Here is a 9304-nt window from a genome sequence, read left to right as displayed (position 1 = left end):
CCCAGGTGCACTCGCTCATCAGGGGAACTCGACCTACCCCAGTGGATTTCACTGACCAGCCGGTACACCCCTTCCAGCCAGGGGACGAAGTCCTGGTGAAGAGAGTCACTACCTCTGGCCTAACTCCTCGCTGGAAAGGACCCTACACTGTAATCCTGGTCACCCCCACGGCAATCAAGGTGGACGGACTGACTGCCTGGATTCACCACTCACACGTCAAGACTGACTGCCCAGATGCAGGATGGGAAGCGGTTCCATCCTCAACGGACCCCCTGAAGCTAAGACTATTGAGCCGTTCTCGGTCATCATCCTAATCTCCCTGATTCCTGCAACCACCCTCCGAAAGGGACCCTCCTTAGCACCCACCTACTATCGATGGGTCATCACCGAGGGCTCCACTGGAGCATATGTTAGTTCCTTAACCGGAGAGGGATCCACCCTAGTCAACCTAACCCTGGAGTACACTCCGGAGACCCCCATTACCTTCTCCCTGGACCTCTGTGCCCTCCTGGGCCCCCACTTAAATTTCAGGACAAGTGGAGGTATAGCTGGGTGTGGCAGTTTAGGGGCAGAGCGACAACTCCAGACCATGGGGTTATATCTGTGCCCAGAATCCACCCCGCCAAAAAAATGGAACTGTGGAGACTTAAATGAATTCTTTTGCCCCTATTGGGGTTGTGAAACTATCTCCACTATAACAGGATATATTGCAAACAGAAACTCTTTCATTTTTCTCACCTGAGACCCTCCCGTAAACCCCTGGCTAACATTCCTGCTCACTGGATTAGCAGGACCCTTGGTGCTAATGGTCCTAGGGTTAACATTTGAACCATGCCTTTTAAACATGCTGCTCAAATTTATCCAGGAAGAAATAGATTTGGTCAAATTGATGGTTCTGAGATCCAAATATGGGCCCTTGTGTCAAAAAGAGGAAACCTATTAAAGATTTAATACATGTTAAAAGAACAGGGGGGAATGTGATATTGTGCTGGCCTAGAGCCAGAACCTGAGCAACACTATTTTATAAAGTGCAAAACTGTTTTTTAAATAAGTTGAAATGGCTGCCCCATTCTCCTCACAATAACTACTGTCCTAGGCCTCTGTAAATAGAACTGCTAGTTTGTTCTGCAAAACTATGTAAAGCTGCTTACCTTTTCTTATCAGTAACTGCTAAAATCTGTGACTTCTATCACCACCCAGACGATGTGTAAACAAATGTATATCTTGACTTCTGTAAACCACTGAAGTAACAAACAGAATGACAAAAGTCCCCTGGCCCTTGGAATGTCTGGAGACCCCCGCCCTTGTCTCCACCCAGGAGGTGAATCACAGAATCCCCTAGCCCTTGGAATGTCCGAAACCTTTTCATCCCCATCCCCGCCCCTCACCCCCACTCCCAAGGTGGTTTTTTGGGTATAAAAATCATGGCACCCTCCTTTTGGCACCACAGGTTAGAGAGACGTGAGTCCTCTGTGGTCGCCGGCATAATAAATGACCCTGCAATCTGGCATACTTTTGTCTTGGTGATAACTTTCTACACTCGGTCCAATACAACAAAACCATGTGAGGCAGAAACTTAAAACCAAAAGGAGGAATAGATGAATTCACCTTATAGTTGTAGACTTCAAAACTCCTCTTTCAGAAACAGACAGATCCACCAGGCAGAAAAAAAGCAGAATTCAGTTGAACACAGCAGCACAATCAATTAACTTGATATAAATGACATCTACAGAAGACTTTATCCAACAATGGACAGAATGCGGAGTCTTCTCAAGCCCACATAAATCACTCATTAAGGTAGACTACATTCTCCTCCATAAAACACACCTAAACAAATTTAAAAGAATGGGAATCCTTCAACACATACACTCAAACCACAAAAGAATTAAGGTACAACTCAATAAAACTAAATGGTAAATTGCAAACTGCATAGCAAAATAATATACTTCTAAATAACACATGGGGCAAGGAAGAAATTTCAGGAAAAATTCTATAAACATTTTGAGCTAAATTTGAAGGAAAACACAACCTATCAAATGCAACATGGAATGCAATGTGAAAGGTTAGAGAGAAATGGATAACCTTAGCATAATATGAGAAAAGAGGAATCTAAAAATCAATCATATAAATTTCTACCTTAGAAACCTTAAAAGAAAAAAGTAGAGAAAGTTAAATCCAAAGCAAACAGAAGAAAATATATATTTTAAAGACTACAGGAAAAAGAAAAGTAAAAGATAAAGCAATTGCATTTTTTAATTGGATATTGGATAGACTAAAAGTTTCTAGAACTTAGAAGTATCCAGTATTAACTAGGAAAACACAACACCCCAAACTTAATCCTTGCTTATGGGCATAGAGGGAGGACTCTGAAGATATGAATCTTTAGGCATGATTCACCAAAGGTATATAAACCAGGGTAATTTCATTTGGTTACAAAGTGGCACATTTTAAAACTATGAATAATTCACCAATAAGAAATTTAGGTAAATATAGCTAGGTATACAAGGCATAGAGTACAAGAATAAAGACAAAAATACAAACTATGCTCTGAGAAACATGAGAAAATCATGAGGCTTGTAGGAGAATATCAAAGAACACGGAAGAAGTCATGCAGACACAGATCAGTGAACATGTGTTTGTCCTTGGGGAAAAGTCCCCAAAAGGCCCACCCACTGCCAATCCTCCTCTACCTCTGCATGTCCCCACCTCTACCTCTGCATGTCCCCAGTTTTCACTGTCTTTGGACCTCTCAATGGGTCCCTTGTCTATGCAGCCACAGGTCCCCATATTCTACAGCTTCCTGTTGGAATGTTTTCACCATAATATATTGATACCAGGTGGTCTTGTGTTATATACCTCCTTCCTTCTTTTCCTTCTTTCCTTCCTTCCTTCCCTTCCTTCCTTCCTCCTTCCCTCCCTTCCTTCCTCCCTTCCTTCCTTCTTCCTTCCTTCCCTCCCTCCCTCCCTTCTTTCCTTCCTTTTTCTTTTCCTTTTTTTTCTTGACAGAGTCTCACTCCATCGCCCAGGCTGGAATGCAGTGGTATGGTCTCAGTTCATTGCAACCTCTGCCTCCTGGGCTCAAGTAATTCTCCTGCTTCAGCCTCCCAAGTGGCCGGGATTACAGGTGTGCACCACCATGCCCAGTTAATTTTTGTACGTTTAGTAGACATGGCGTTTCATCATGTTGGCAAAGCTACTCTTGAACTCCTAACCTCAAATGATCCGCCTGCCTCAGCCTCCAAAAGTGCTGGGATAATAGGCGTGAGCCACTGTGCCTGGCTTGGCCACTGAATTTTCTTATCCGTAGATAGTATCTATACCTGGAAAATGACTGAGGAGACAAAAACCATGTTTACAAAGTCTACAGAAGCACACAGTAATGTCCTAGGCCTTCATCTTAACTAACCAACACTCACTGACTCACCCAGAGCAACTTCCAGTCCTGTCAGCTGCATTTACGATAAATGCCCCATACAGGCATACCATTTTTTTTCTTTTTTATCTCTAATACTGTATCCTTACCTTTTCCATGTTTAGATATGTTTACAGACACACATACTTACCATTGTATTACAATTGGCTAGAATATTCAGTACAGTAACACAGAGCAAATGTTTATAGCCTAGGAGCAATAGGAATACAGCCTAGGTGTGTAGGAGAATATACCACCTGGGTCTGTGTAAGTGCACTCTATGATGTTCACAATGTAAACAAAAAATTAAATTCTAAGAATACTCAACCATCTGGATGGACTTTCTCCTCAATCAGAGTTCTTTCAAAATTTAACCTGAAAGACTAGTTCAGGCCATTACAGGAAGTAGGAGTTGGACATGCCTCATTATACCTCCCCAGTATTAACATTAATACCAACTTTAAGTCTGTTAAGAAACATTTTAAAACCTAGGCAGGTGCAGTGGTTCATGCCTGTAATCCCAGCACTTTGGGAAGCCCAGTGGGGCAAATCGCGAGGAGTTCAAGATCAGCCTGGCCTACGTGGTGAAACCCCGTCTCTACTTAAAATACAAAAATTAGCTGAGCATGGTGGTGTGTGCCGGTAATTTCAGCTACTGGGGCGGTTGAGGCAGGAGAATCACTTGAACCGGGAGGTGGAGGATGCAGTGAGGTGAGATCGCACTGCTACACCCCAGCCGGGGGACAGAGCAAGACTGTGTCTCAAAACAAACAAACAAACAAAACCTATTCTCTCTGAAGCCTGCTACCTGGAGGCTTCATCTGCATGATAAAACTTTGGTATCCACAATCTCTTAACTCAGGCATTTCTTTCTTTAACCCCAGGTCTTTAGATAAACTCAACCAATTCAACCAATTGTCAGTCAGAAAGTGTTTAAATTTACCCTCACCCTCCACTCCTCTTTGAATACTTGCCTTTCTGGACGAAAAATATTTTGGGCAGGATTTCCTGCCCAAAATATTTTTCAGATCATTAGACTGAGGATTTCATTGCTTGTGTAGCAGCTATGTATTTCTTAAATGTGTTTGATTGATATCTAATGCCTCCCTAAAATGTATAAAACCAAGCTACACCCTAATCACCTTGGGTGCATGTTCTCAGGACCTCCTGAGGGTTGTGTCATAGGTCATATTTGGCCAAGAATAAATCTCTTCATATATTTTACAGAAGTTGACTCTATTCGTTGACAATAAAATGACCAAATTGACACATGACACATTTCTTGGACCATATCCCCATTCTAATGCTTGATTATAGTTAATCGACTGAGATATCCTTTTTTGTAGTTCCATATTAAATAGTTGATTTGTTGATATGCAGTGGCTGACTTCCACGGAGACTCCTACTGATACTGTGTATAGCCCAATTCTGACCTTCTCTTTAGTGTTACAAATGGAGTTCAATTATCAATCTTTCTCTCTAAGTGTCGCACACATTGTTCCTTTGTATTGCCAGCTAGAAGCAAACAGCCAGGAATACAGTAATCATTGTGTAATTGTGGAAGGTATGAATCAAAACTTTGTGGAAAAACAAATATGGTTTGGTCATGCCTTAAGAAATGTAAAAAAATGGACAGGTTATATGGAACAATGGAAATTATATGGAACAATAAAAATTATAAGCAGCAATGGAAATTATAAGGAGCAATAATTTGCAAGACACTGTACATCAATCAGGGAAGGAGAGTAATCCCCGAAAGACTTAAAACAATTACAGGAGCCCTAAGACTGTGTCAAGTTATAGCTGCAAGTTTCCTTCTGTGGTGTGCCAAGGACTTTTGGGACTTTTTTGTGTTGAGAAGATGAAACTGAGGGTCTTGAAGAAGAGTTTTGCTCCATTTCATCCAGCCATTATCCAAGCCCAGTGTTAGGAATGGGAGAGAGGAAACATGCCAGCACCCATGCAGAGAAGGTTGACTTGTGCTAGCAATTTTTATATATACATGGGTAATAGAACTATGGGAGAAGTCTAGGAGAAAAAGGCAAAGCCACATGAAGAAGCCATTTTAATAAACTTGGTCTTCAATCCTTTCATCTTATCCCTAACTGTAAAAAGACAGAGGACATAACACAGCCCATCTTGCAACATTAGCCCACGATGAGAGGTGACCCATTAAAGATGAAGGAACTGCTTATGAGTAGGATAAACCACCACACCAAAACCAAAACCTGCATTTTCTATAATGTGTTGTTATATGTGGCTGATATACTGATTACATTTTGACAGTCTATGACTTGGGATGTTTCACTTAAGATTTTTCAACTTTATGATAGTGGGAAAGTGACATGAATTCAGCAGAAAGTATACTTCAAGTACCCATGAAACCATTGTGTTTTTCACTTTCAGTACAGTAGTCAATAAATTGCATAAGCTATTCCACATTTTATTATAAAGTAGGCTTTGTGTTAGATAGCTTTGCCCAACTGTAGGCTAATGTACATGTTCTGACTATATTAAAGGTGGGTTAGATTAAGTTACTATGTTTAGTAAGTTACATGTTTTACATGTATTTTCCAATGAAACTATTTTCAACTTACGATGGGTTTATTAGAAAGTAAACCCATCATAAATTGAGGAGGATCTGTAATTTAAATGGAGGTTTTTATTGAAAAGACCATTACATATTTCTCTTCAAAAGAAGGAGAACCAATAATTTTTAGGTCCTTTATTTGTGTCCCTGAAAATCTTCATAAATTCTACAAAAAGAGTGAAAATGGGTGAATCAAAACACAGGTTCTATTCTGTCTTATAAAACAGAACATCATAAATAGTTTTTATAAAAAGCGTTTTTTCTAGATTTTAGAGCTGGATATACTTATAAAAATATATGCTTCAATGGACTCAGTAATGTCATTTCATAGATTATTCAGAGTGTTTAGAACCTGGTGAATCAAAACACAGGTTCTGTTCTGTGATATAAAACTGCACATCACAAAGTGTTTTCACAGACAGTATGTTTCTAGTTTTTTTGTTTTTTTTTTTTGTTTTGAGACAGAGTTTCGCTCTTGTTACCCAGGCTGGAGTGCAATGGCGCGATCTCGGCTCACCGCAACCTCCGCCTGCTGGGTTCAGGCAATTCTCCTGCCTCAGCCTCCCGAGTAGCTGGGATTACAGGCATGCACCACCATGCCCAGCTAATTTTTTGTATTTTTAATAGAGATGGGGTTTCACCATGTTGACCAGGATGGTCTCGATCTCTTGACCTTGTGATCCACCCGCCTCGGCCTCTCAAAGTGCTGGGATTACAGGCGTGAGCCGCCGCGCCCAGCCTGTTTCTAGTTTTTTATAGCTGGGTATTAGTTTCTTCTAAATTTGGGAATAACCTTGCTCCCCTGTCTTTTACCACATAAATACCTCACCTATATAGTTTGCATGGAGAACTGGATGGCTCTCAATATTTAGGAAAATTAAGATTAACGGTACCAAATCATAATACAATAAAATAATGAAGATGAGGGAGATTGGGGAACTGTTTTGTTTTTTTTTTTAAACAAGATCTTCCCTTGAAATTCTTTGTATAGAGTACTGAAGACCACAACCCCTGACGACAGCATTACCTGGCAAACAAATATGCCATCTATTATTTGGAATAAAAATATCCATAAATTATCAATGCTCTTGGTCTCTTGGATTCTCATAGATCATAAATTTTTCGGAAATCCAGCCAAAAATATTTTTTAGATCATTAGACGGAGGATTTCATTGCTTGTATAGCAGCCATGTCAGAATGTGTGCTTCATTAAAAAATGTTTTCCTCTCAATACAATCATGTTGGCATTTGCATAATGCATATTCAGGCTGTAATTAATCCTGTTGTACTTTGGGAACGTTGAATTGTTTCTTGAGTCCTAAATTCCTGTTCAAATGTGCTTTAGGAATCTCATCTTCACTAGTTAGGCCACTGAACCATCTATTCACATACAAACGATGTCAGAAGAGTATAAAAGAGTAGACATTGACACAGCAGCTAGATAACTGAGGTGGGTATATTACTGAGTCAACGAAACATAAAATCTAAGAAACTCACACCTGTGATAACTTTAAATAATATTTTGCTAGTCCATTGATAACAGAAACAGAAAATGATATTAAATATTATTAAATATTAATTAAATATTAATATTAAACTTAATAAATATACAATTAATTTAATATTATTTAAATATATTAAATATTAAAAGATAACTTTTAATAATATTTTGCTAGTTCACTGATAACAGAAAATAAAAATTTTAATTCTGTTTCTCCAAGGCCATATTATAACAATATATGCTGCCTGGAGACGTATGACATTTCCTGAAAGGCATTTTTATTTCAATGAAAAAACAATTTAGTAATTACTCATTAAAGAGTAAAAACAAATACATGTCTCTATATTGGTTTTCTGTACAAAGACACATCATGCAGATATTTACAAAAACAAGTTGGAAAAAATAAAAGATTCCAGTCAATGTCTACAGCTTTTTGGTAAGGGTAATAAACAAAGGATATGAGGACATTGTTACTTGCACAGTAGCAAAGTGCTTCTCTGCATTCAGAATGGGATTTTCAGTGTTGCCGCCACACAAATTAATGCCTGTGTACCTTTCACAATTAGAACAAACTAAGCCATATAGTGCAAACAATGAACGATAATTTTATTTTATTTTATTTTATTTATTTATTTTTTTTTGAGACGGAGTTTCGCTCTTGTTACCCAGGCTGGAGTGCAATGGTGCGATCTCGGCTCACCGCAACCTCCGCCTCCTAGGTTCAGGCAATTCTCCTGCCTCAGCCTCCTGAGTAGTAGGGATTACAGGCATGTGCCACCATGCCCAGCTAATTTTTTGTATTTTTAGTAGAGACGGGGTTTCACCATGTTGACCAGGATGGTCTCGATCTCTTGACCTCGCGATCCACCCGCCTCGGCCTCCCAAAGTGCTGGGATTACAGGCGTGAGCCACCGCGCCCGGCCCATGAACGATAATTTTAAGCATGCGATTCTCAGCAAATTTTGTGTTGCGGTTCTCACAAACGTCTATGCCCCTCTCCTTTTCAACTATAGGTATTTCATAGCAAGTATCTAGAAAATACTAAAACGAAAATTAGTAAACAATGATCCTTGAAAAGATAACTGAAAACATTTTGAAAAGCGATTATGAATGCATTTTTATATATAGGAATGAAAAGCTTTAATACACGATACAGAAATATAAATTTGGTTTTAGAGGATGTTTATGTGAGATAACAAAGGCATAAAAGTGTTAACTATATTTGCCAAAAAAAAGGCAAGAATATTACCAGGAAAGCCTGAAGCTGTTAAACATCCTTGATCATCAAGATGAATGACTCTAGAGAAAAGTCTTTCTTATACAAACGAACTGCATTCTTCAAACACTCCCAGGGGGCAGCTGGCCTGGCCCCTGCAGACCCCACAGAAGGCTCTGAGCTCAGCCGCAGTGGCTGTGGCTCCGCTCATGGTGGGTGTGGTCTGCAGCAAGACTGCTTTCATGGGACAACTGCGTTTGCGCAGGAGGCAACCAGGGATGTCTGCAGGGGTTTCTGCCTCATCTGGCTGTTAGGGGAGTAAAAAATCCCCAGGCTACAAGAAGTAGGAACTTGTAATAAAGCACACTGATCTCTAATAAAATTTACCAAAATGTAGTAAGCAACTAACATGGAGGGCAATATTGGGGGGATTATCTAAGATTCACAAGGACATTGGAGACAAAAGTATCATCAGTAATATTCCAATGTTCTAAACCCTACTCTTTATTCAGAGTACAGCTGGGAATATAGGTATTTGTGCAAGGAATGCAGGTTTTCACTCTTCCCTTTCTTCCGTATAAAATA

At 39.7% G+C, this 9304-nt stretch overlaps 1 long non-coding RNA gene across 1 annotated transcript in view; it reads right to left on the bottom strand.

Moving 5' to 3' along the window:
* The window catches only part of LOC108293719, a 22045-nt gene extending 13113 nt beyond the window's left edge, over positions 1-8932 (bottom strand). The window contains exons 1-2 of the long non-coding RNA XR_005197800.1: positions 8753-8932; positions 1609-1827 (exon numbers count right to left, since the gene is read on the bottom strand). This is a non-coding gene — a long non-coding RNA (uncharacterized LOC108293719). The remainder of the gene's footprint in view (positions 1-1608; positions 1828-8752) is intronic.
* Between the last annotated feature and the right edge of the window lie 372 nt (positions 8933-9304).

This window comes from Cebus imitator, unplaced genomic scaffold (assembly GCF_001604975.1).
Source record: "Cebus imitator isolate Cc_AM_T3 unplaced genomic scaffold, Cebus_imitator-1.0 Scaffold544, whole genome shotgun sequence".
Classification (NCBI taxonomy): Eukaryota; Metazoa; Chordata; class Mammalia; order Primates; family Cebidae; genus Cebus; species Cebus imitator.
This window is presented reverse-complemented; position numbering and strand designations above follow the sequence as displayed.